General features: G+C 41.2%; 1 protein-coding gene across 3 annotated transcripts in view; it reads left to right on the top strand.

The window, feature by feature from the left end:
• TSPAN18 (tetraspanin 18) overlaps window positions 1-22719 on the top strand; it is a 121668-nt gene that overhangs the window by 60076 nt on the left and 38873 nt on the right. For all 3 annotated transcript variants that reach the window (XM_053981051.1, XM_053981050.1, XM_053981052.1), the window contains one exon: window positions 2308-2438. The gene's annotated coding sequence lies outside the window, so the exon portion shown is untranslated. The remainder of the gene's footprint in view (window positions 1-2307; window positions 2439-22719) is intronic.

Raw genomic sequence — 22719 nt, 5'->3', positions numbered from 1 at the left:
CATGCAACAAGTGTTTAAGACGGCTGTCTATCAGACTTTTTTGGAGTCTGCTGAGAGAAAGGAGAATATTCCTGCTGCCCAAGACACTTTCAATTGGATTACATATAAACAAAGCAGAGGGGAGAGGAGGGGCATGATCCTCCACTGGAGAGGAGGATTTATATGACCTAATATATCTTGTATTTCTTAATGTTCCTTGAATAGAGATGATTGAAATCTCTCATCTGAGCAAGCACACACAGAAGACAAAATACATTATTAGTGACCCTACCTATATTAGAGCCCTCTGCTTCTGATCACGGTGGTGCATCAGCTGGAATAGTAATAGGGGATGAATGGATGAAGGGGCTTGCCTACATGGACAGGACTGTTCTTCCATAATGGAAAGGGAAAATTGCTACTAAAGATGCCATTGAATCAAAATTTTGATGATTCTTGGTATGCCTGCCTGGGCCACTTTCCGTGTTGTGGTTTCAGATCACTTTACTAACTTGAATAAACTTTTCCCCTCACTGTCTTCAAAAGCTGGGAATTAATATTCAATACCTTATGTCTGAAAGAACTAGGACTGTGTGCAATAGGATATGTTTTTGTTAGGAAGCAGGCACTTTGTCCTGTGCAGAAGTGTATGGATGTGCATTTTCTGCATACAAGCACTTGCACCTCTCAAATATTTGCCCTTCCCCTTCAAAGAAACTAGGATGTGGCTGGTATGTGTGTATTTGAAATGCCAGATTGTACGGAGCAGAGAAGAGTTTTGTAAACAAACACCCATGAGAGGATGAGCCACAGCTGAAAGCACTGAGAGTCCACTGGAGACACAGGCATGGAGAACATCTGCCCAAGTACCATTTGGTGGGCTCTTGCTCTGCTCACTAGACCATACTCCCCCTCTATTGCATGTAAGATGAATGTCCAGGGTGCAGAGCACTCCTCACCAATGTTCCTGTGTTCCCACTAAAGCCTCTCTCTCATCCTGGGGAAGTGTGAAATAACACCTCTGCACTGGGGAGCAGGGAGCTGCTGACAGAGGGCTGATACCCTGTGCGTGGGAGGAATTTCCTTTCATGTGGTCTGGTGTGACATTAGCACTTTCCAGCTGGCTTGTAGGTGGCTTTGTAATCCCTGGATTGACAAATGGCAGTTCAGCTTAGTATGGCTGTCATCTTCAGACAGCATGACAGAGATGGGGAGCTTGACATGTCCTGCTGCAGCCCTGTCTCAGTGAGGAGTTGCTGTGACAAGACCCTCTCTCCCAGCTTTTCATCTTGATCCTGAAGGAGGTGCTAAGCACTGTGTCATGCAAAGGGGTCAGAGATGCTACCTGATGTTTCATATGGATAGTTGGTGTTGGCCCTGAGATCTGGAGAGGCTGGGCAGGGCAGAGGATTTGCACTTCAAAAGAAAGCAAATCAACAAGGTAGACTAGAGAGGAGAGAATTATTATTGTGAAATGGATTTACATGGCGCCATCTTCATATCTGAACTGGAGCTGTCAGGGAGAATGAGATCCAGACTCACTGCTGTTCTCCAGAGAGGAGCTCTCATGGAACGATTGCTCAGTTAAAGTGATGGCCCCACCTCTGTGCCCCGTGTCTGGCTGATTTCTGCAAGTAGAAAACAGACACAATCTGGCATGATCCCTTCTCTCCCACTGGCTTTTTGTGTCATTCTGCAGGCTCTAATTTACCTTCTTTTGCTTGCCTTATTGCTTTCAACCCTTGAGCACCTGTTGGTATCTTCCTCCCACCCTTACCTGCCTCTTAACTCCATCACCTTCTTTTTGATCATCACTCATTTCTGGCTCCCTCCATTCAGAATAAGTGGTACTTTAACATCTATCCACTAGGTGAACAGATGTGTGCATGTTTGTTGCCTACAAAGAGAAAGGGTGTGTGTGTTAAACACTTAACTACCTATGTTTTATCACACACCACTCCATCCTCTGTTCTGGAACTTGTCTTCTGGGGACTCACAGCACCTCTTCCTGGGCATGACTCTTGTCTGCTGCGTAGAGGAGCAAGAGGGGAAGATGTGGAATAACTCTGTTGCTTCCTTCTTATTCTGCTAGAAATAGTCCTGTCCAGTCCAAGCTCTTTTCTGGTCAGCCTAATGAACTGGAAAGTAAGGAAGAAGATTTTGCCTTTAGTCCTGACCTTGACAGGGTCTTCAGGGTCACTGGGAGACGCTTCCCCTCATTTCCTTCAGGTGTACAAGAAAGAGTTGGTCTTTACCCAAGCAGGAGGAAGTAAAACAAGGTGGCAGTCCAGTATGTGTCTTATGTATTTTCCTTGCTGTTTCTGACAGGTTGATCAGCCTCAATCACAGTGTTAGAGACCTGAAGCAAGGATCCTGACAGATGCATATTCAGTACAGCCTGACTTTGTGAGGAGAACAAGTATTTCCCTGAAAGTCTGTCCCCTCAAAGCAGCACACAGGTAAGGCAGACAGTGCTTCTGATGCTCAGGTTCACTTGCACTGGATTGAGCAAATTACTTTTCCCATTCATTTGGCTCAAGAAGGGCTTTGTCACCACTGCCTGCCATGTCTGTAGGGATGAAACCTTACAATGTATTTATAGCATGAGGAACATTTCTCAGCAAAAATATACTTTCAGAGGATCAAGACTGCCCATATGGTTGAGATAAATATAGGTTAAAAGCGTGGGAGGAATATGCTGAAAAAAGAAAAATGTTATATATGAGGTATTAATAAAGTAGTACTTAGATTTTGTGTTCTAAAATAATTTTGTATTGAAAATACTTTAATTTAAACAGAAAACTTTTTAAGAAAAAGGAATAAAGGATTGTATGTTGTGGAGAAAGGGGTTAGTAAGAAATTAATTTAATAATGTTGTTTTCAACTCAGAAAGATGTATCAGGTCATCCATAAGTGGGAAAAAACAAACACAAAAGCCTTGCAGTTCTAATTGCTATGACTCATGGAAACCAGATCTAGAAAAAATGAGGCCCTTTAGTCCAAACTCTTAATCCCCTACTGGTATGTAACATCGTTCCCAGCAGCATCTACCAGTCCTGATTTAAAGGATGGGATTTTCCCTTGTCCCCTTGGGATACTATTGCACAGGCTAATAGAATTAATCTGCTTACTTCTCTTTCAACCCCTGACCGCTGCAGATGCAATTAGTAGTAGGTGAAGGGAGGATTCTGTTTCCTAGGCTGTATTATGAAGGCTTAGGGCTGTATTGTGTTAAACCAGACATCAGTTGCAAGCATGTTTGCATGAGCGTGGCTTATCTGTCAGTACTCATTACAGCCCCATAAACGTCTCTGAACTACATTTCTCAGAGTTAGGAGCTTGTCTACAATCGTAATTCAGGATCTGATAAGGTACAGACTAATGTATTCGAATGCCTGTGAGAAAGATAGTATGATTGGGAACTAAAGTGAAATGCAAAGTCCTATGCTGCCAGTGCTAGAGACTCAAAAAGGCAATTTACTTCTGTGCTTCTGGAGCATTCTGGTCTCTTTGGCTTTTCTTCCAGACAATTTGGTAGGATGAAGTACCTTTTTGCTGTGTGTGGTGCTGCTGGAGGTACCACTGCACCTTTCAATCTGTGAATTTCAGGCTTGTCTTATTGGAATGATGTGGGCTTCTTCTAATGTTTACTGAAAGGCTCCAGTTAAACAATCAGATAAAGTCAAATAAATTTGAGCTGGAAAACCATAGCTGGATGTATTTAGTTAATACAAAGTAGAGCATCTTTCTGAGGCATTTCACCAGTTTTTTTTTTTTTTTTTTTTTTTTTGTTTTTTTTTTTCCCTCAAATTTGGAGAAGTTTTATTAGAAGGAACAGTTAGTTTCTAAAGCAGATGAATGTCAGAATGCAGATGACCGGGTTAAACCTGGAGAGTACAGCAACAGCTGAGCTGTACAAATTCCTTGTGTGGATTAATCCACTTCCAAAGTGAATTAAAAACAACATCCTAATATAAAAAGCAACTGCAATATAATTGCCATTGGATGTTTGAATGAGGCTTCAATGTGAGATGGAGCCTGGGGTCCTGAAAAACTGGGCATGTGCCAGCCTTCCACATGGGCCCTGTCCTCTGGCACTAAAGGAGGAAGTTATAGTCCTGTTCCTCCTCCCTCTCAATAAATCCTGGCTCTAACATGTCATAACTCCATTTTCTGGAGTATTTCTTCAAACAGAAAGCCTAAATATAATCTTAGCCACTTAGCCACTGGTCCAGTCTTTCATTATTGAGATAATTTAATTAAGCTTATTAATATCTAAGTTGCTTGTGTTTGTCAGATACAAAATTCTTAAACACTGAAGACTGCAAAGCTTTGGTATGCTTAATGAGTCCTGTGCTAATTTTCCCATTGTTTTTAATTACTTGAAACTCTTTTCCAGTTTGGTGCTTGGCTGCTTCATATGGTTTCATAATGTACTTTAAAGCATGGGGAGGTGGAGACTAAAGCCAGGGGTAATGATCCATAGCACTCTGGATCATCTGCAGCTTATGTTCCCTGTCCCTGATTTGCCAGTCAAGTTTTATTCCAGTGAAAGTGTCAGTAAGCCCAAGGCAGATAGGAACTGTTCCTCCTCTCCCCTTGGCTTTTTCTTTACCCTGGAAGTTTATCTTGCCGCTTGCTTTTTAAAAGCTTTGCATTAGCTGGGGGGCCGCTTTTTAAAAGCTTTGCATTAGCTGGGGGGGGCATGAAGTAAAAGGCATGCTTTAAATACAGATGCTGGTGATAGACCTTTCAAAAGCTGCATTTCTCAAGCTGGGAGCTATTGACCCCTTTCAGTGCAGTCACAAAGAAAGTCAAGAGGAAACGGAGGGTGAGGGCCAGCAGGGAATATATATATATATATATATATATATATATATAATTTTTTTCCCCCAAGTCTGCTTCTTACTCCACCCCCTGCCAAGCTGGCTATTGTTTGTGCCTCCATATGGGATACCAGTGGCCATATAAGGAAAATGGCATAATGTTACATTCTTTCTAAAAATTGATTTCTTACAGTTACTTTTTCTTCCCCCCTTTGCTGAAAGTTATTCTGTTTTGATGCAAGCTCTAGGCAAAAGGAAAGCGGTAGCCCATTGTACGCATGGTACAACATCTTGGGCTGTGCAAAAGACTTACTTTGTCTCTATTATCTCAGTTCAGGTGATGAGGCAAAGCAGGAAAATGGCAAATTATGATGTCCAGCTACTATGACAGGAGGAGAGGATGTTGCATTTTCCTGCATCTTGAACTCAGTAATAATGAGTAATAACGATTGCTTTCTTGCCTTTTTTTCCTTGCTTAAGAGGATGCTCAGGCCATGGGACAGAGTCAGAGAGCACTCCTCTGTGTCCCTTTTCATTCACAATCTACCTTCATATTCATATATGTTTGCAGCTGAAGTGCTGAGTGAGTGGCATGCACCAGTTTGGGCCAGCAGTTTCCTCTCTGTTGGATGGGCAAGCCCACTGCTGGGGATGAGCACAGCCCGACTATCCCAGCAGGCAGATGAAATGCTCGGGCCAGCAGGAAGAGAGGCTGCCAGCAGCACTATTCCGGGGGTGAAGTTCTGCGGGTAGCAGGGGTCAGTCTAAACATGCACCAGCTCAGGAAAAGGACTCCTGAAGTTTGGGAATTTTTCCTGGGGCAACTGTCACTTATTGATGAACAGAAAGTGCCTGCTCTTTTGAAAAAGTCTGAACTTCAAACACATCCACTTAGCAACTCCTACAAAGGAACAGCTGGAGCAACATGAGCACAAAAAAGGCTAACTCCAGAAAGCAGAAGCAGAGCCTGGAGTGGGAAAAGCATAGGTTTGGGAGCTGGGAAAAAGATAACTCTTGGAGAGGAATGAGCATGTGCTTGTGCATGTGAGCATAAGATTTGGGCACTCTTGCTTTTGTATCCTCTTGAATTGGGATGCAGTTTTTAGTTGTGCTTTCTGTGGTTGCTGTCAGTTCTGGTTCCTTCAGCAGTGATGCTCTGCTGATTGTGCTGATTTATTTTTGATAAAAATCTGATCAACAACTGATAATGTTGCAAACTTGTTAAAAATTAAAGTAGAAAAAACCCAACTCCTTCTTAGAAAGAAGAAGCGACAAATTTTGAGGTCGATTTACCACAATTATGTCACAATACTCAATCTGTGTTTCGCTGAGGTGTGATTACAGAAGTGGGAAAAGGGAAAGTACTTTCTATAAACACATTTTTGGGCAGAATATTAATGGTTCAATATTATTATGATGATTATCTCTGTGTGCAGTGACAATATACAGTTTTTTTCTTATTAAAATGTTGAACAGTTTGACAGCTTTTAAAGAAACTGCGATATTGTGAGAATGGAGTAAGGACTTTTTAAAGGTTCATTGTTTTTTATATAAGCCTGTAAATGGAGGCTGCATTGACCAAAAGAATTGGATATTCCCGAGAAAGATCTAATTTTCTTTGTTTTTTTCTTTTGACTGTGAATTAAATTGTTTGGAGAAGCTGTGCTACTCTCCAATACCTACAAAATTAGTCTCCAAGAGAATCTTCTTCTATGATAAACTGTACTTGTACTGGGGAAGCCTTCTGGGCTTTACTTTACTCTGGGCTTGGAACAGCAGAGGAATGAGCTCACATAGCTTTTTCTTCACATAAGGCAATTTGGGGCCTCCTAAATGCTGTCCACTGTGGTATCAAGAGGAGATATCACAGCGAGTGGTGTGGAATGATGCGATGGCCCATGTGCTTGGTTCTCAAATTACCAGTGAAGCGGCAAATAGCTTCTGGCATGTACATAGCTGGCATGGGACGTCTGAGTTAGCACTGCACAGATAAATGGGATGCTCCTGGCCCGGCAGCCGTTGTTCCAAGCTCCCTGCAAACTCCCAGGCCACGTGTTTTGGTGGCAGCCTGCTCGTATTATAACTGTGCCAGGAGCTGCAGTAGCCGACGTTCACTGTGCGCACGCTAACCGGGGAGAGAGGAGCGTCGAGGGCGAGTGCCAGGTCAGCCATGCATCCTGAGGGCCTTCTCTGAGGAGCAGAGCTTGTGATCTCAGCTGGGATAGAGGGAGCTTTCAGCTCTTCTGCTGCAGGAGGTGCTCATCAGGCTGTAAGTGACTGCTGACAACGTGGCACGGGTTAGCCCCTTCTGTCTCTAATGACTCTAGGACTCGAATGTCGCTAGAGCTGATTCTGCCAGCAGTGGGTTGACCTTTTGGGAGGTATTGCCCCAGAGCCATGGAGCTAATCCTTCTGATGCTAACCGTGGTGCAAGTGGGGACTGGTTTGGGCTGTGCCTGTATCCCTGTGAAGTTGGGAGCTTGTGTAACATGGAAACAATCATGATGGAGGAGGAAAGAAATTGTCATTAGAAATATATCTCTAACAGCTCCTGTCACTTAGATCTAATGCTACAGAGTAATTTAAAGCTTTTTTTACTAACTCTATCATGGGTAAAATGCTTTGTCAAGGGAAAATGAGGTTTACCCAATGTGACAGGACAGGAAAGCAGAGCTGCCTTTCATTGCTGTGCCATGTCCTGGGTGGAGTGGCTGAGATAGGGTGTCCCTGAGAATGGCAGTGAAGGCTTTGCATTGCTTATTTTGAGACCTACAAAAGTACATTCACTTTTGATTTGTGCATTTTGAAAATTATTGTGTAAAGCTGGGGGCTTAGTTTAAAAGCTGCTAGAACTATTCTCTCACTGTAGAGATTTCTCAGGAAATAGATACATAAGAGGGGTATATGTGCATGTATTTGAAGCTTTTATTCTTGGACTTATGAGTAAGAGCAGGGATCAGTGAAAGGTGATAACTACTAAAATCAGTAATAAGGATAGTATTACCCTCTAAGCAGTGAAGTGGGTTTGGGGAATTTTGCATTCAATTACTAGCTCTGTGCCTAGACTGCATACTGACAGTGGGAAGTAGCTGATTTCTCTCTGCCTTCCTTCCTCATCTATATAAAGATGCTAAAACAGCTGATAAGATTTTTCTTGTAGGAAATGTATTTTATTTTATGTAGAAACTAGCTTTGTGGATCTTTGCATTCTTTTTCAGAGAAATCTGATGATGAAAAAGTTTTAACTCTGGAGAGTTTATCTTCATATTTTTCCCCATTGTTCCTCCTTTCTGTGACAAAACAGGAACAGGAAGAAAAAAATGAAGAAGTAATCCAGAAATTCCCTTTCCTCTCTTGTAAAACTGCATATAAAAAAAAAAATTCTATTGAGCTTACATTAAAAAAAAATAAAATAAAAACTAGTTGATTTTTAAACTTGCAGACCATGAAAAAGGTTATTATTACTATCGAGTGCCTTGACCTGTTTTAAAGCTGAGGGTTTTTTCTTGCTTGCATTGATGCATCTATTTAGTTAAAATCTTGAGAGATCTTTTGAGAGAGGAGCATACACATAGGTCAGCTGCTGGCCAGGCTTGTGCACAGTAAAGATAATGATAATCTAATGTCTGGTTTGTCCTTTGTTAGATGACTCATGCTCCCGTTACCTTCTAATGGATGGGAGTTGCATCCTTGGCAGACATTACATTTGTTGACAGCTGTTGGCAGATAAGAAAGTAGGAGCAGCCTTGGACATGCTTGTGCTGGACATTCACGGCTGTTCTCCTCAGAAGCAAGGGTCAGGAGAGCGGAGGTAGAGAGGACATGCAGGCATTTTGTGACTGGGTGAGATGGAGGGGGTTATAAAGGCAGTGCTCTGCTTGTATTGTAGCTTCCAGTGCCCAGCACATGGAGGTCTTAAGCTGAACATATCTGCAGCTGTTCCTGTCCCAAAAACGTGGAGTAGAGCACATGTATGAGTGGACCAACACCCCCAGCAGCATGTGCAAATACAAATCTATTTCAAAGAAGTATGTTTAAGCAACATAAAATTCTTTTTTTAATCACCTGTGAAAGATTTATTTTCAAATGCCCAATCACTAACGAGGTACTAATTTCAGATGGACTTGTCTTGACATTTTAAAGTATCTAGGAGCATTAACAGGCTTAGTCCCTACCTGCAGCATGGCAGGAGCAAGCCCCTGAGCCCAGGAGGGTAGGAGGAAGCTTTTCCTGTGAACTGACTTTGTGTAATTGCCACCTTGAACTGTTTCTGGCACTTTTCCCTGGTGACTGCTAACGACAGGATATTAGAGTTCGTGGCTATCCAACCCACTGGTTTGCAACAGGGTTCTCAGGCTTGGGCATTTTTGCTGCTGTCTGGGTAGCCCTTGCTGGTGCTAGAGAGAGAAAGATGGACACCCAGTGCAGTACACAGGACATGTTTGGCAAGGCAGAATTTGTCACTGACTCCTCAAACTGACCTGGACCATTTATAACGTTCCTGGCTGCAAAATGTATCCAAGAGTACATTCCAAGAAAGCTAAAAATAATATCCTCAACCTTAACTTATTTCTCCCACAAGGATTCGGTTAACAAGAAGGAAAGAGCTTTTTCTTTCCCCCCCCCTCCCCTATGCTAAAGCTCCCAGCTCTCAGAATGGAGCAATAAGTTTATCGCAAGTTATTGGCCTGAGAGTTGGATTCATGTATGGATCACGTTACTGGAAAGTGTAATTATTTGCCAGGACTGCCTTTGCTTTTCCATTTCCCTTTCCATCTCTCAGTTCTGTATGTTATCTGGTACAGCACTGAAGGCCAAAGTCTCTCTGAACTGATTGGAACCAGGAGTTGGCATTCGGCTATTCTGGGTCCTTCTGCCAAAAGCCAGTGTTCAAAGTAAAGACTGTAAGTACAGACTACTCACATTAACACAATTTATGGTTGTTAAATATACCTGAAGATCAGTACAGCAAAGCTCTGATTCTCCCGGAGACTTAGTGTGACCACACGGTGGATAGAGTTGTGTATATTCCACAAGTCATCTCAGGAAATGTGGATAAGTGATGGTGACTTCTAAAAAGCAGTGATGAAATGTTTTGTGGTTTTTTGTGGTTTATATTCAAGATGTAGCTGGAAAGAACTCATTTGGAAAACTCCAAACTAGCTAAATGTAAATCCAGATGTTTAGGACTAGCAATATAAATCCCCAGTGGTACTCAGTAGTCCTGAATGTTAAGTGTACAAAGCTAATCCCAAAGTGCTGCCTGAGCTCCTTGGGATCTTGGTCTTTTGCTATGTTTTTTTTTTTTTTTTTCCTGTTGATCAGTAGTAATGACAATTGATGAAAAGTCTAGTGTTCTAATGGTTCTTTTCCTGTGAATAGAAAATCAGCTGTGCATATCAGGTGTGTGAATCACATCTCTGTAGTAGATAATTTTTATGAAAGACAAAAATTACACTAACTTTTATATCCAAGAATCTTCACAAAGCCGTACATCTTCATAAAATCAAGTTAAAATTAAGTAAATAGATTCAATCAATAATAGGGCTACACATCTATATATGAAATATATATATATAAACATAAAATATTTACTTCAAGATTTTTAATGCAATATATTTTTTGTTTAGAAATGCTGAAGCTGATATTTTTAATATCAAAAAATGAAACCTACATTTTCATATTAAAATTAGATCCAAACATTTTATAAAAAGAGGTTTTGTGCTGTTTTGTGTGGTGTTTTGTTTGGGGTAGTTGTTGGGTTTTAAGTTAGAAATTGTAAAAAAATAAAATTTCATCCTAGAGTCAACAAAGCTTGGGGAATTAATGTGAAGTAATACCTTTGGGTTTTTTTGGGTTTTTTTTGGGTTTTTTTTTTTGGTTTTTTTTTTTTTTTTTTTTTTTTTAAGAAATCTTTACCAGTTCAAACTGAAGCAATTCTTCCCATCTGGTTTGGTCTTTTAATTTTTTTCTTTTTGTCATCCAAACAGCAGAATCTTTTGGTCATGCTATGTTCTTTCTGAGTATACTGATGCAGAGTAACTTTTGTTTGGTTGCTTTTTTTTAAATATAAAATTTCTTTATGTGCCCCATTTCTGAAAGACTTTGGGGCTTGTCTGGCAGGAAAATGATGATTAGGGCATTACTCTTCCTGCTGATGAGTTGCTTTTGCCACTCTTAGTGGCAAGGAGACTGCTCTAGGTTTTCCTGTTCCTATTTTCTCTTCCACCTCTTAATTACTGAGTACTCTCAGCTGCAAGTCAAGGAATAAGACATGAATGCTCATTGTTATCATTAAATGTTTTCTTTGCTAATTCTCTTTTATTGTGTCCCAGTGACTTGCAGCTGAGGATTAAAATAATTGCCTTCAGCACCAGCAGTAAGGCTCTGTTTGAAACCTCCAAAGGGCATTGTTTATCTTCCCTGTACCCCTTGTACTGTGCCGGCCCAGGATGAGCAGCACTCTCCTCCCCATTCCAAGTGGTTCTGTTACTGAGGAATGTTGGGCAGATACCATTATACACATAGTAGAGGTGCCCCCAGATTTGGGGTTTGAGGTTGATTTAAAGGGGAGGAGGATGGAAGGGAAGGGAATGTCTGGTTTTTTTCAGGAGAGACCCTGGCTGTAGTGCTTTGCAGAACTGTTTTAAATACGCTCCTCAGGCAGGGAGGTCTGTGGGTGAAGGCGAACTGTTCAAATGTTTCCATGCAGCGCTCAGGGCTTCCGTCCCAGGCACGTATTTCATTATTGCTTTGGGGAAGGGCATTCTGGGAGTCATCAATCAGCATCGCTCTGGGTTTCTTCTCAATCAGAGCTCCTCTGATGTGTCTCTCAATGCTGCTCATTTTGTTTTTAATTTCTGAATGATGGATCAATTTGCACAAAATAGCACCAGGCAGAAGGGTTGGTTTTGCAGTGGGTGACAGCATCTGGCCTATTTTCTCCAAAGCACTTAAATGGGTATTTTAAGTTGTAGGTCCTGAAGAAGACAGTGGTGGCAGTGCTTTGCTGAAGTGTGCTCTGAAGATCTCAGTAGTTTCCTAAAAAAAGATTAAGCTGTCCCCTTGGATTTTTGCTGTCACCTCTGATCTGGAGCACATCTTGTCTCAGAAAGGACCCCTGTGCTTCAGCTTTACAGTGGTGCCATATCACTGTCCTGTCCCTTTATTTATCCTTCTGTCCTTCCACTTACCATACCTCCAGATTTTTTTGCTGCAACTCTTCTTGCTTTTGCTGAGGCAGTATGCAATGGCAGTTTGCAATGTCCATTGCAAAATGGACATGTTGGGAAGGGAAAAGCTGTAAAAAAGATTTATGTGATTCAATATAGTCTTTATGTGCATAAGAATTTGGGGGGGGAAAGCTGGTCTGATTTAAGTGATAGAATGCTTTGCTCTTCCTCTGTCAGTGGGTGAACTCAGACTGAAATCCAGGACACCTACCTGGTACACAGGTCCCACCTTGCCCTTCTGACTTCAGCAAATTGTTGTAAAATTGGTGTAGCTGGCTGGGAAGACACACCCTGTACTGCAAAGGATGGGAATTGCATGCCCTGAGTTTATCTCCTCGAGGACATCTGTACAATGTTCACTTAGGCCAGTATTTTCTGATGTTCCATGCCATCTCTCACAAAGGAGAAAAGGAGGACTGTACTTATTTTTTCCCAAAGTTCAACTGGAGTTGAAGGGAGGTGGTTCTTTACCTACTCTAATGAGTAACTTTATACTGTGCTGTCTCCTACAATAACAGCTGTCAGTGCTAGAAATAAAATAAGCTATTTGCCAAGACAGTGAGGCTGTAAAAGTTGGTAAGAGAGAAGGAAAGGTATGGGCAGGGAGCTGAAATTGCAGCAGAAGTCATAAGAATTCCCAGGCTCTGAAGAGTGCTTCTGATTTTATCTTTTCAAACAGCTCTAGGGGTAGGGTTTGTTTAATGTTTCTAGTCATGGTGCATGAAAGTAAAAATCCTGACAGGATAGTGTATTAGGACTGTGATGATGAGGAAGGTTAGGCTACCTGTTGTGTTTGCTGTGCAGCGTTGTTGTATCACAAATTATGTTTATGGCTAAGAATCTCAGATGCTGACACAGGATCAAGTAAGGTAGGAAAGGGCCATTGTGACCCCTTTTTCATCCTAGACATAAGGTTTCTTTGAATTAAGCCTGGTTTAGATCAGAGCATCTTCATGCAGCAATTTGTCATACCTTTTTTTATTCATGGCCGTTCTTCCCTGTATATCTTGCAATTACATAATGTCCATATGGTAGGTGTGTGTTCTTCCATATGAAGAATTGTTTGAAAGGCAGCTGAATGCTACAGAAGCTCTCTGAGCATATTTCCAATTCTTTGTCAAATAACTTCATCCTCTGCAGTTTGTGTTTTGAATATCAGTGGCCTGTAGATTATCTGAGAATTGAAGATGCTTGGGGACCAGGTTTGTGTCTATAACTTTCTTAGCTCATGATGTTCTTTGGTCTTTCCTCAAATATGAAATCTTCATCAGACTGTCCCAGTCTCCGTCAACATCAGCTGAAGCTGGAAACTGAGTCGAACAGTGCATCATGAGTAAACCTGCCCAAGGCACTGTGTATGAAATCTGAATGCCACTGGAGTCAGTGTACATCCTCCCACACATCTCTCTGGCCCAGAAGTTTATCCTTTTACTGATGAAGAACTTCTTGTAAATATAAAGATTGATGAATCATCTGTTCTCATCTGATCTTTTCCTCCCACAAGACATCTCTGAAGCCTGGTAATGTGGGTGCATGTCCATTAATCATGACACTACTAGGTTTTGCCTGGTCAAAACCTGGCTCCAAGAATTGAGACTGGTGGCTATTGAGAATGCTGATTAGTAAATCTGGAAAATTCCTGCAGTAGGTAGAGGTGTAGAGGTGTACCTAGGTGAGAACATACAGAGCTCTGAGAAAGAAAAGAGATGGTCACAGTAAGTTTTGCCCCTTCCCAGGGAGCAGTGCTGGGAAAGCAGGCAGCCCCAGGGAGACCTTGGACTTTCATTGACAGAAAGTAGTTTGGCAGCTTGTTTTACTCTCTGTCTTTATTTTTTAAAACTGGAAAAGCTCCTTCTATCCCACGCTCCATGAAGTCTGGGGAGGTACCTGTCCCAGCTTCTCCTGTTGTGCTCTGCAGATGTTTGCAGAGCCTCAGGGTTGCCTGTTGCCTGGATACAGGGCAGTCCTGCATCTCAGCCCCCCAGCCAGCCCTGTGAAAGCGGAGGCTGTGGGGGGGACAGGTGGGTGAAGTAATCCCTGTGCACTTGGAAGTAGGAGTACAAAGTCCACCTGGTGCAATCTGTAAGCACAGAGCTTCCTTTTCCTTCGCTGCTGTTATTATTATTTATCATTATTATTGATAGGAGAAAAGTGCAACCCAGCTGCTCGGCACAGAGATCTGAGGGCTCCCGCAGGGTGAAGCGCTTGGTGCCACTTAGCAAACCAGCCAATGTGCAGTCTCTGGCGTGTGCACTTTATTTCACATGCGTGTTCTGAGCCTCCTGCTGTTGCTCACAGTACAACTGCTGACAAGTATCCTTCCTGGCCACATGGAATCACAGCCTGTGACTTGAGACCCTGTGAGTACAATACAAAGAGGGCACTGACTGCTGAATATTTAAAAATAAATTATTTCATCTTAAACATGAAAATGCTCTTTGCAGTTCATACACATCACTGCTTGGTGACAGTGACTGGCCAAGCCATGCATTATTCTTGTGTTCAGAGAGGACTCTGCTGACTGTAGGGCAAAAACCTTCTCTTCTCTCCTTTGCTGAGCACATGAAAGCTTATTGTTAGGAGGATGCCCTGTTGTATGGCACATGTGTAAATGTCTATAAACTTTGCTGAGAGTAGTCAGATATAATTTTTAAACTCATCTAGTTTAAATTTGGTCTCTTTCATATTGCAAGGGGTTTTGCTGTATATATCTGTAGAGTATTGTGCTATTTCAAACAGCACTTAGGAACTGTGTCAGTAGTGGTAATTAACCTTTAGACTGAGAGAGCATGAAAGATCTGGAATAATGGATCAGGGTCCTCTTACTCAAAGCACAGTCAATTTTCATGACAGGAATACTACCTGATCTATGAATATGTACATTCAACTTTAATATGTGAAAACAAATTAGTATAATCAAGTATATGTGGCAAGAAGATGAACACCTGAGCAAAGTCACGTGAAAGATTGGCTCGTCTTCATATCCTCCTTCAAGGAGGATAGCACCAAACTTTGAAGTAATATTAGAAACAAAACAGTTAGAAGTCTGAAAACCTGAAGGGTTTCAAGACAAACAGTAGAAGGTCAGGAAATGTGGAGTAGTTTTTCCTAGGTCTTTAGAAAAATCTTATTTATGAAGGTATTTGGATCTCTGCAGAACGAGTGCAAATGATTGACGACACAAGCACATTGTTCTGATGTTGCAGTCCACACTTGGTGTTTCTATTTACACATGTATGAAGGGTGTCAGAGGATGAGAGATGAGGCTCACTGAAATTCCTTGTGAGGCAACTGTTGAAAAGCTGGGCTGAAGGTGAATGTGCTTTGTCTTGGCTCTGTGTGTGTGTGTATAAATAAATATATATACATACATATATATGCATGAAAATATGCACAGAAAGCCACTGATTGTCAGTAAATAACTATTCACAGAAGTCTAGTATCTATTGTAAGTAGAAATGAGAAACTATTTTCTCTCTAAATTGCTATACTTTGGTACAGGGGTTTTGTCATATAAATTGTTTATTGCTCTCTTCTTCCTGTCTTCATAAATAAATTTGTTATGTGTTTTACCAGATTATTTACTTAGGTAAACCCAGTATATGCTAACCAGGGATATCAATACCATTCCATCTCCTAATCAAATTTTAGTATTAATATCCCAACAACCCCTTGGATTAGGCACTTTATACCATATAATTTTTTCTGTTTAGAATGGAAACCACATTCCTTTCTCTTCCCTGATTTCATTTTTTTTTTTACTAGTAGAGAAAATATGTGAAAGGCCTGTATAATATCTGGAAAATTGAAATGGGAGGAGTGAATGTTCACTCTTGTTCCTGCTGAAATGGAGAGTGGAGTAACATTTTTGGGAACTATATTAGCATCAATGAACTTGAAAACACAGTGACCAGAATGGAGATTGAAATTCTTACCTCTGTACACAGATCTGTATGAATGACAAGGCTGGGCTGATCACCAGTTTTGTTGAGAGTGTAAGGAATGATCACTACTCAACTACCTCTACTGGGGGAAAAAAAATCCCATAGCTTACAACATATAGGAGGACAAATAGTTACGGAACTGCAAGAAATTCTGATTGAAAAATTGTTTGAAAGTTCTAAACCAGACTTAGCTATGCCACACCACCTCTTCTTCCAGCCAAGTGACAGTAGTAACTGGAATAGAAATTAAATTGAACATATGCAGTATTGAAACACTGGATTAAAAAAAACCAAAACAAAAATAAAAAAACCCAAACCTGATTTCAAGTTTTGTTTTAAATAAGTATTGTTTTTTTTTTTTTCCCCACAGCACAGGCAGGCAGATCCAAAATCTATAAAAATTTGTAGTTTAGTCTCAGATTTTTTGTTTAGTGAATCCACAGGTACAGTCTCCGCTAAAGAGTTTACCATTGCATTGAGCTTTAAATCCTTTGGGCAACTAAAAATATGAAATTGTTTAAGACAGTGCCAAAAGAAGCATAATTATTTTTCTAAGGTTAAACAATTAACCCCTCCTTCTAAATTTAGCACCATCCAAAACCGAAAACTTAAACTAATGAAAGGGAAAAGGTACAGGATTAGTAAATTGCTGTCTTTCCCTCCAGCTGTGGGATATCAAAGATGTATAAACCTTCGTATTCTGTTGCTTTATTGAAATTTCTCTTGTATCCTTCTGAGTGATGTGGAAGGGATGGGATGTTATAGCTGTGTTTTGACAGAGCCTCAGTGCATTTTGCTGGTCTTTCATGACATTGCAGAAATTTCTTTTGTCCCTTATTGATTTTTATTGTTCTTTTGAGACAATTTGCCTGAAAACAAAAGGTCTTGGTTGTCTTCAGTGGGACTTACATGGTGATGATGAGTGTGCAGCAGAGATATCATGTGCATACATTTGGAGTTGGCTTAACTGAAATAATTTTTTTAAATGAGTATGACAATGTATCAGCCTGTCAGAACCAAAGTCACCCTCAAACCACTGATTAGAGAAAAATAATTAGGATTGAGTGATAAATTTAGATTCAACTGCAATTTACAGGAGTGTTTGTTTAAAGAAGAGCCAACAAAAAGAATCTTGGCTCTGGGGATCACCAGGAAAAAGCCTCTTTATATATTACAGCCATGTAGCAACCAACTCCAGAGATGAATTGCTGGAAGTGACATATTTGATTTATTGCCCAGTGCAGCTTTGTGAGTGTTTGCAAACTGAAGTGTTATGGTTAGGATGATTATAATTGGGGTTTATTTTATTTTAGAGAGAGGAAGAAAATAAATATATCTCTGTCACTCCTGGATGTAGATGACTTGTGGTTGCTTTTGGTCCTTAAGCCAGCCTGGACTGCAGGCTGTCATGTGCCTTTTTTCCCTGCAAAGGGAAACCTGCTGAGGCTGGTCAGTAGGAGGAGAGCCCCTGCACTCACCCCATTGCAGTGGGACAGCAAAGGGGCTGCACAGACATGGGGCTTTGCCAGAGACAGGTAGATCTGGTAGGGCAAAAAATTACAGTGTTACCCTGGTGTGAAGTCCTGAGGGGATAGTCAGGCTCCATGTCCCTGGAGAAATTTTCTGCTTTTTCTGGTATATAGGTAGGTCTGCAGCTGATTTTGTTTCTGCCTCTTATAGTATGGATTTGTCAGCATATTGGAGTTGGAGAATAACTCTCAATGTCTGGTCAGAGTGGTCTGTAGAAGATGCTAAGATCTAACTAGTTAGTTCTTTTATATACTATTCACTGCATTACTATTGTTCATCCTAAATTCCCCAAATGCTTCCTAACTTGTACACAATGGAATTCCAAGTGGCCTTTTGAGCAAGGACAGTACCAGACTCGAAAGATAAGGAACTTTGTTCTGCGTAGTACATTGCAACATCTGTAAGTTACGGTTGTGCAGAAAAGGTGTGTTCTGTTTCATCTAATTTTAGCTCAGTAGCCTGGCTCATAGGTTGCTACTGTTCCCTGGTGAGAACTGGGAAGACCAGGAATGTCAGCCTGAATCTTCCGTGTCCCATATTAATGCCCCATTGACCACACCTCTGGCTAGTTCAAACAGTCTATCTTGTTTTGATTAAAAGTTTCATCCTAGATTCACAAAAATATCACAAAATTCCTGAGTTTGAGTTTTAAAACAAGTTCAAGCAGTAAATGTCTCTTCCCAACCAGAAAGAAATTCTCAGCTCAGACTTAGGCTTCACCTGGAAGATGCAACATGCTCTCAGGAAGTCCATGATATTCCATCATGCAGAATGATAGGTTAAAGTGAGTTGCCATCAAAATGCAAAAAGACAAAGATTTCAAATTAGAAAATGCAACTCAGAGCTCATGTTTTCAGCTTCTGGCTAAGCTGTCTTATAGAAAATATTCAGTTCAACCCTTTTTCTATTGTTTCTGTTTGTGCTGAGAAAAAAGAAAGAAAAATCCAGTGAGAGCAAATTCCTTCAGACATGATTCATCTCTTTGTGCTACCTGTACTGCCAACTTGGGTTTGTGCTTTGTGGAGACCTGGATAAAATTAACTGGATATCCAACACGTTCAGAGAACATTCTCACTAAGTTGAGTAATAATGAAGAGGAGATGAACTATCCTCTCACTGTTCTTGGTTGATCCCCTCCTACTCCCTATTTTAATATCCTTCTCATCCTGCTGGCACCAGAAGCAGCACCAGCCATCCAGTTAAAACACAGAGTAGTCAGATGTTTCAATCAACTCAGATTTCCTTGAACACTTACTCAACATTCACTGCAACTCTTATAACAATGTCTAGACAAGTCATTGCTTAGGATTTCAGCTCATTTTGTAGCTGCTGCTTTACAACACTCTGATTTTAAAATAAAATTTTACAAGTGTTACTTTTACTGACTGCATTTTCTTTTTCACTGTGCATTTCTACGTGCCAAGAGTATGAGCAGACTGGAAAAGGGACCGGTGTGATAACGGGTAATACAGAGCTCTGGCCATTCTTGGTTCTGCTACTGAAAAATATATTTCCTCTCTTTTGAATTATTGCAAGAAAGAACATATCATGAATATCCAAAATATACTGAAAGCAACTCATCATTTGGGAAAAAACATTCTATGTTTGGTCAGATTGCTTATAGCTAAAATATTTGCTGGTCCTATATCTCTGGAAAAGAATATTCTGTCTCCCTTTTCTGAGAAAAGTTGTGTGGATACAGCAAAGTACCTCTGGTAAATCAGAGCCAGCCAAGAAAATGGGAAGGTTTTTACCCTACTGACACTTCCCTCTTTCGCATAGTTCTTTGTCTGAGAATCCAGCAGTGAAGTGGGTGCTTCAATGCAAGTCGTGGATGTATTGTCACCCATGAGAGTGGGTGAAAAGTGGAACCAGAAGAGGAGGGATGTGGCACAGGGACTGAGTGCCACAAAAAGAGCAATGCAAGGGTGCCCAGAGTGGGACCTGTCCTGGGGATTGTGGGAGATCCTCCCCTTGCTAGAAGTGCTGAGAAAGGTGTGGCAAAGGGGGACGCATCAGAAAGGTGGCTGGCTCTGACCCCACTGCAGAGGGTCAGCATACCTCAGATAGTGCCTTCTGTGGTTCATATCCCTTGCTTTCCTGAACAGTAACTTACAAATGCTCCCCCCACAAACCTATGAAGAAAAATGGAGGGGGAAAATGATTTATTTATAGTCTAGTACTTTAAATAAAAGTACTTTAAATGAAGCAAAGCTGCATTAATAAGCCTACATGCCTAGTAGAAGAAAACCCTCCCTAAACATGATGAAAAATAAATCCCCCTGAGTTCTCAGCTTCCTGCTTGAGTCACTAATTCCCCAGGGCAGAAAACAAAGCACACAAAAAAAGTTTGTTTTCACATAGCAAAGCCAAAACATCTCCCGTTCTGATTTAAGATGAGTCATGGGAGCCATCTCCTCTTTAATGTAACATGGGGCCAGTATACATGAGTTGATAAATATACAAATTGATTTTTTTCCTCACCCTAGAGAGAATACCTATTCCTTTCTGTGGGACTCATGTCTGCATGTGTTTTTTTTTCTGGAGCTGCCCCAAAGTGCATGGGGACCAGTGACAGCCAGCACCAGGGTGCAGGGAGGGTTCAGATGCCTGAGTCACATTTTCCATAAGCACAGCTCCTTGTCTGGCTCCAACAGCCAGCTCCAGTGGGACGTTGTCCTGGTCCTTCCTCCCTTCTTGGCTGCCTGCACACGCTGTCCCATCACTCCTCTTCTGATGCTTTTTGCCTCTTTCAGACACCCCTGGCAAAGACTTCAACGTCCTAAGGTTTCTACAAATAGTATCTGCAGTTCCTGAGGGAAACAGCAGAGTACTCTCCTGATTCCCTGAGGCTTTGTAAATACATTCCCAACTAAAGGCAGTTTATAAATCTACTCAGCCACAGAATTGCATCAATTGAATTTGATGAATATTCTCCACTTATGATGGGATAGGAGGGCAGAGAGTGAGACTTTGTGCTAGCAAATGGCCCCTGGCTGGAAGCAGTCTGCTAACACTTTTTCCATGAACTACTGCTCAGGGCTTGACCCAGAATCACAACAGAAGGTACATTATTATAGCTGTTCTAATTATGGCTGATAATTGTTCTATTCTCATTTATTAATGTAATGGTTTGTTAAAACGTGTGATTTGGGAATATAGTATAGTCTATCAACTAAAGGTGGCATAATGACATTAATAAGGGTAATTGAGGTGTTTCTGTGATCTGTTTGCTCTTTAGTTTGTTAATTAAAAATTACTTATCTTAATATATGATAGAAATATTACTTCCCTGTGAAGCCTGGGCATCTTGAAGGAAAAAGGGATGAGTCAGTCTGTGCTATTAATATGTTGTTGGAATATCTGTACAGCAGTGAGCATACGGACATGAACCAGCCTAATATGTGTCAGGTATTGTGTGTCTGTGTTTATATTTTGTATAAATAACAGCATGTGCTGTTACTTATGGCTGCACATGTCTCTTGTTGCAAGACTGGGTGTGTAAGGCTGCCTGGGATCCGTGCGATTGATTAAAGAGCCGTTACAGGAGGAAATGGAAATGAGAGACAGGCAGGCTGCTGAGTATTTAACCCTGGAGAAGAACCTTGGCATTTCATCTTCTATCAACGTTTGCCTGTAACTACTATTAGCATTAATTATGGAGATACTTATTGAACACCCTGTTAGCCCTAATTAGAGCTAATGGAAGATATGTGTGGATGTTAACAGGACAAGAGACAAACAGGCTTCCATTTCTAAGGTTAAATATTCAGTAGCTCACTCTTAGGCATAACCAACATCCTCTAATCACGCAGTCTTACTCATCCAAAAGCAGAACAGTTTCTCCTGTCTTTTTTTTTTCCCCTCTCTCCCCAATTATGGCCACCTTGCACTATTTTTGCTTAAATTAAAAAGCAAACAATGTGGCAGTGACCTCAGTTACCTTTACTAATGTAATTATCCTGCCTCTCCCCTATTCATAGTGCACCTCAGAATCAGTCTTTATTAGCAAACCATTTGTTGTCCCTTTACTGTCCTTTTAATGAAGGCTAGTAGAGGCACTTAAGTGGAGCTGAAAGGACTTGGCTTTGTTCTGAACAGAGACCTTGCGACAAAGAGCTCAGGGCCTGAGTGCTTGAGTAGGTCATGCAATATGCAAGGTCTGTAAAGCTCCCATCACTGTGCTATTGTTTGAAGCTGTAAACACCTTCTCCTTGCACCCGGTATCTTTGGTATTTTGAAAACCAGTGTTGCTGAAGAATTGAGGCTGCAAACTGTAGAGGTTGTCTTATTACCCTGCTGTTGTGAATGATGGCACTTCCTTGCTGCTAACCTCTGCCCAGCAGGTCAGTGTCCTCATGGAAACTGTTTTTTGAGGACTGACTTGGAAACCTGTAACCCTCCCTGAGAGCCCTGAGCCTGCCTTGGGTGGTGTCACACTCATTAGGGTAGAGTGTGCTCATCTGTGGTCCATTTCCTTTGCCATGGACAAATGTGGTGATCTCAGATTGTGTACTAGGCAAAATGTGCATTTTTTTTTTCCCAGACAATCTATTATATAGTTCTGGGGTTGCCAGTGCAGTGCCACTTTGAATGCTGCATAGTTGCAATCTTATTACCTACAACCTGTAGCTCCCAGGTGCTTGTTGGCTGGAGCCATCTAGGAAGAAGTTCCTATCACTAGATAGGAACTTTGACATTCAGTCAATCACTGACTCACTGTGCTATCAACTGATTTGGAAAATAACATTAGAGCTCTGAGAAGAGAAAGGATAAGTTGTGGCATGTCCTTGACAAAAAATATCCCATCCTTCCCTGGCATATCACATAATACTAAAAATAAACACAAAAGTATGTATATATCTCTCTCCTTCTGAACTACAGATCTCTCTCCTTCTGAACTATATTTCTCAGTTAACCAGAAAAAATGCCAGTGGCTCCCTTCCTGCAGGATAGTGCCCTGTAAAAGGTACATTGGATAGATGCTGTGTAAGGCATCCTGAACATTCTTTGGAAGTTTCTTTGTTCACTCTTTACAACGTCACTTGGGTTTCAGTAGGCTTCATGTTCTAAGGAAACATGTCACAGGTGTTAATGGGTGCTGTGTGTTCTTAAATGAAAAGTCACAAAGCAGTGTTACCCCAGCTTTTCAGCTTGGTGGCTTTCTCATTTTTGATATATGAAATATATCTGAGGCAGTTCCAAGCA

This window comes from Vidua macroura, chromosome 6 (genome assembly GCF_024509145.1).
Source record: "Vidua macroura isolate BioBank_ID:100142 chromosome 6, ASM2450914v1, whole genome shotgun sequence".
NCBI classification, from domain to species: domain Eukaryota; kingdom Metazoa; phylum Chordata; class Aves; order Passeriformes; family Viduidae; genus Vidua; species Vidua macroura.
This window is presented reverse-complemented; position numbering and strand designations above follow the sequence as displayed.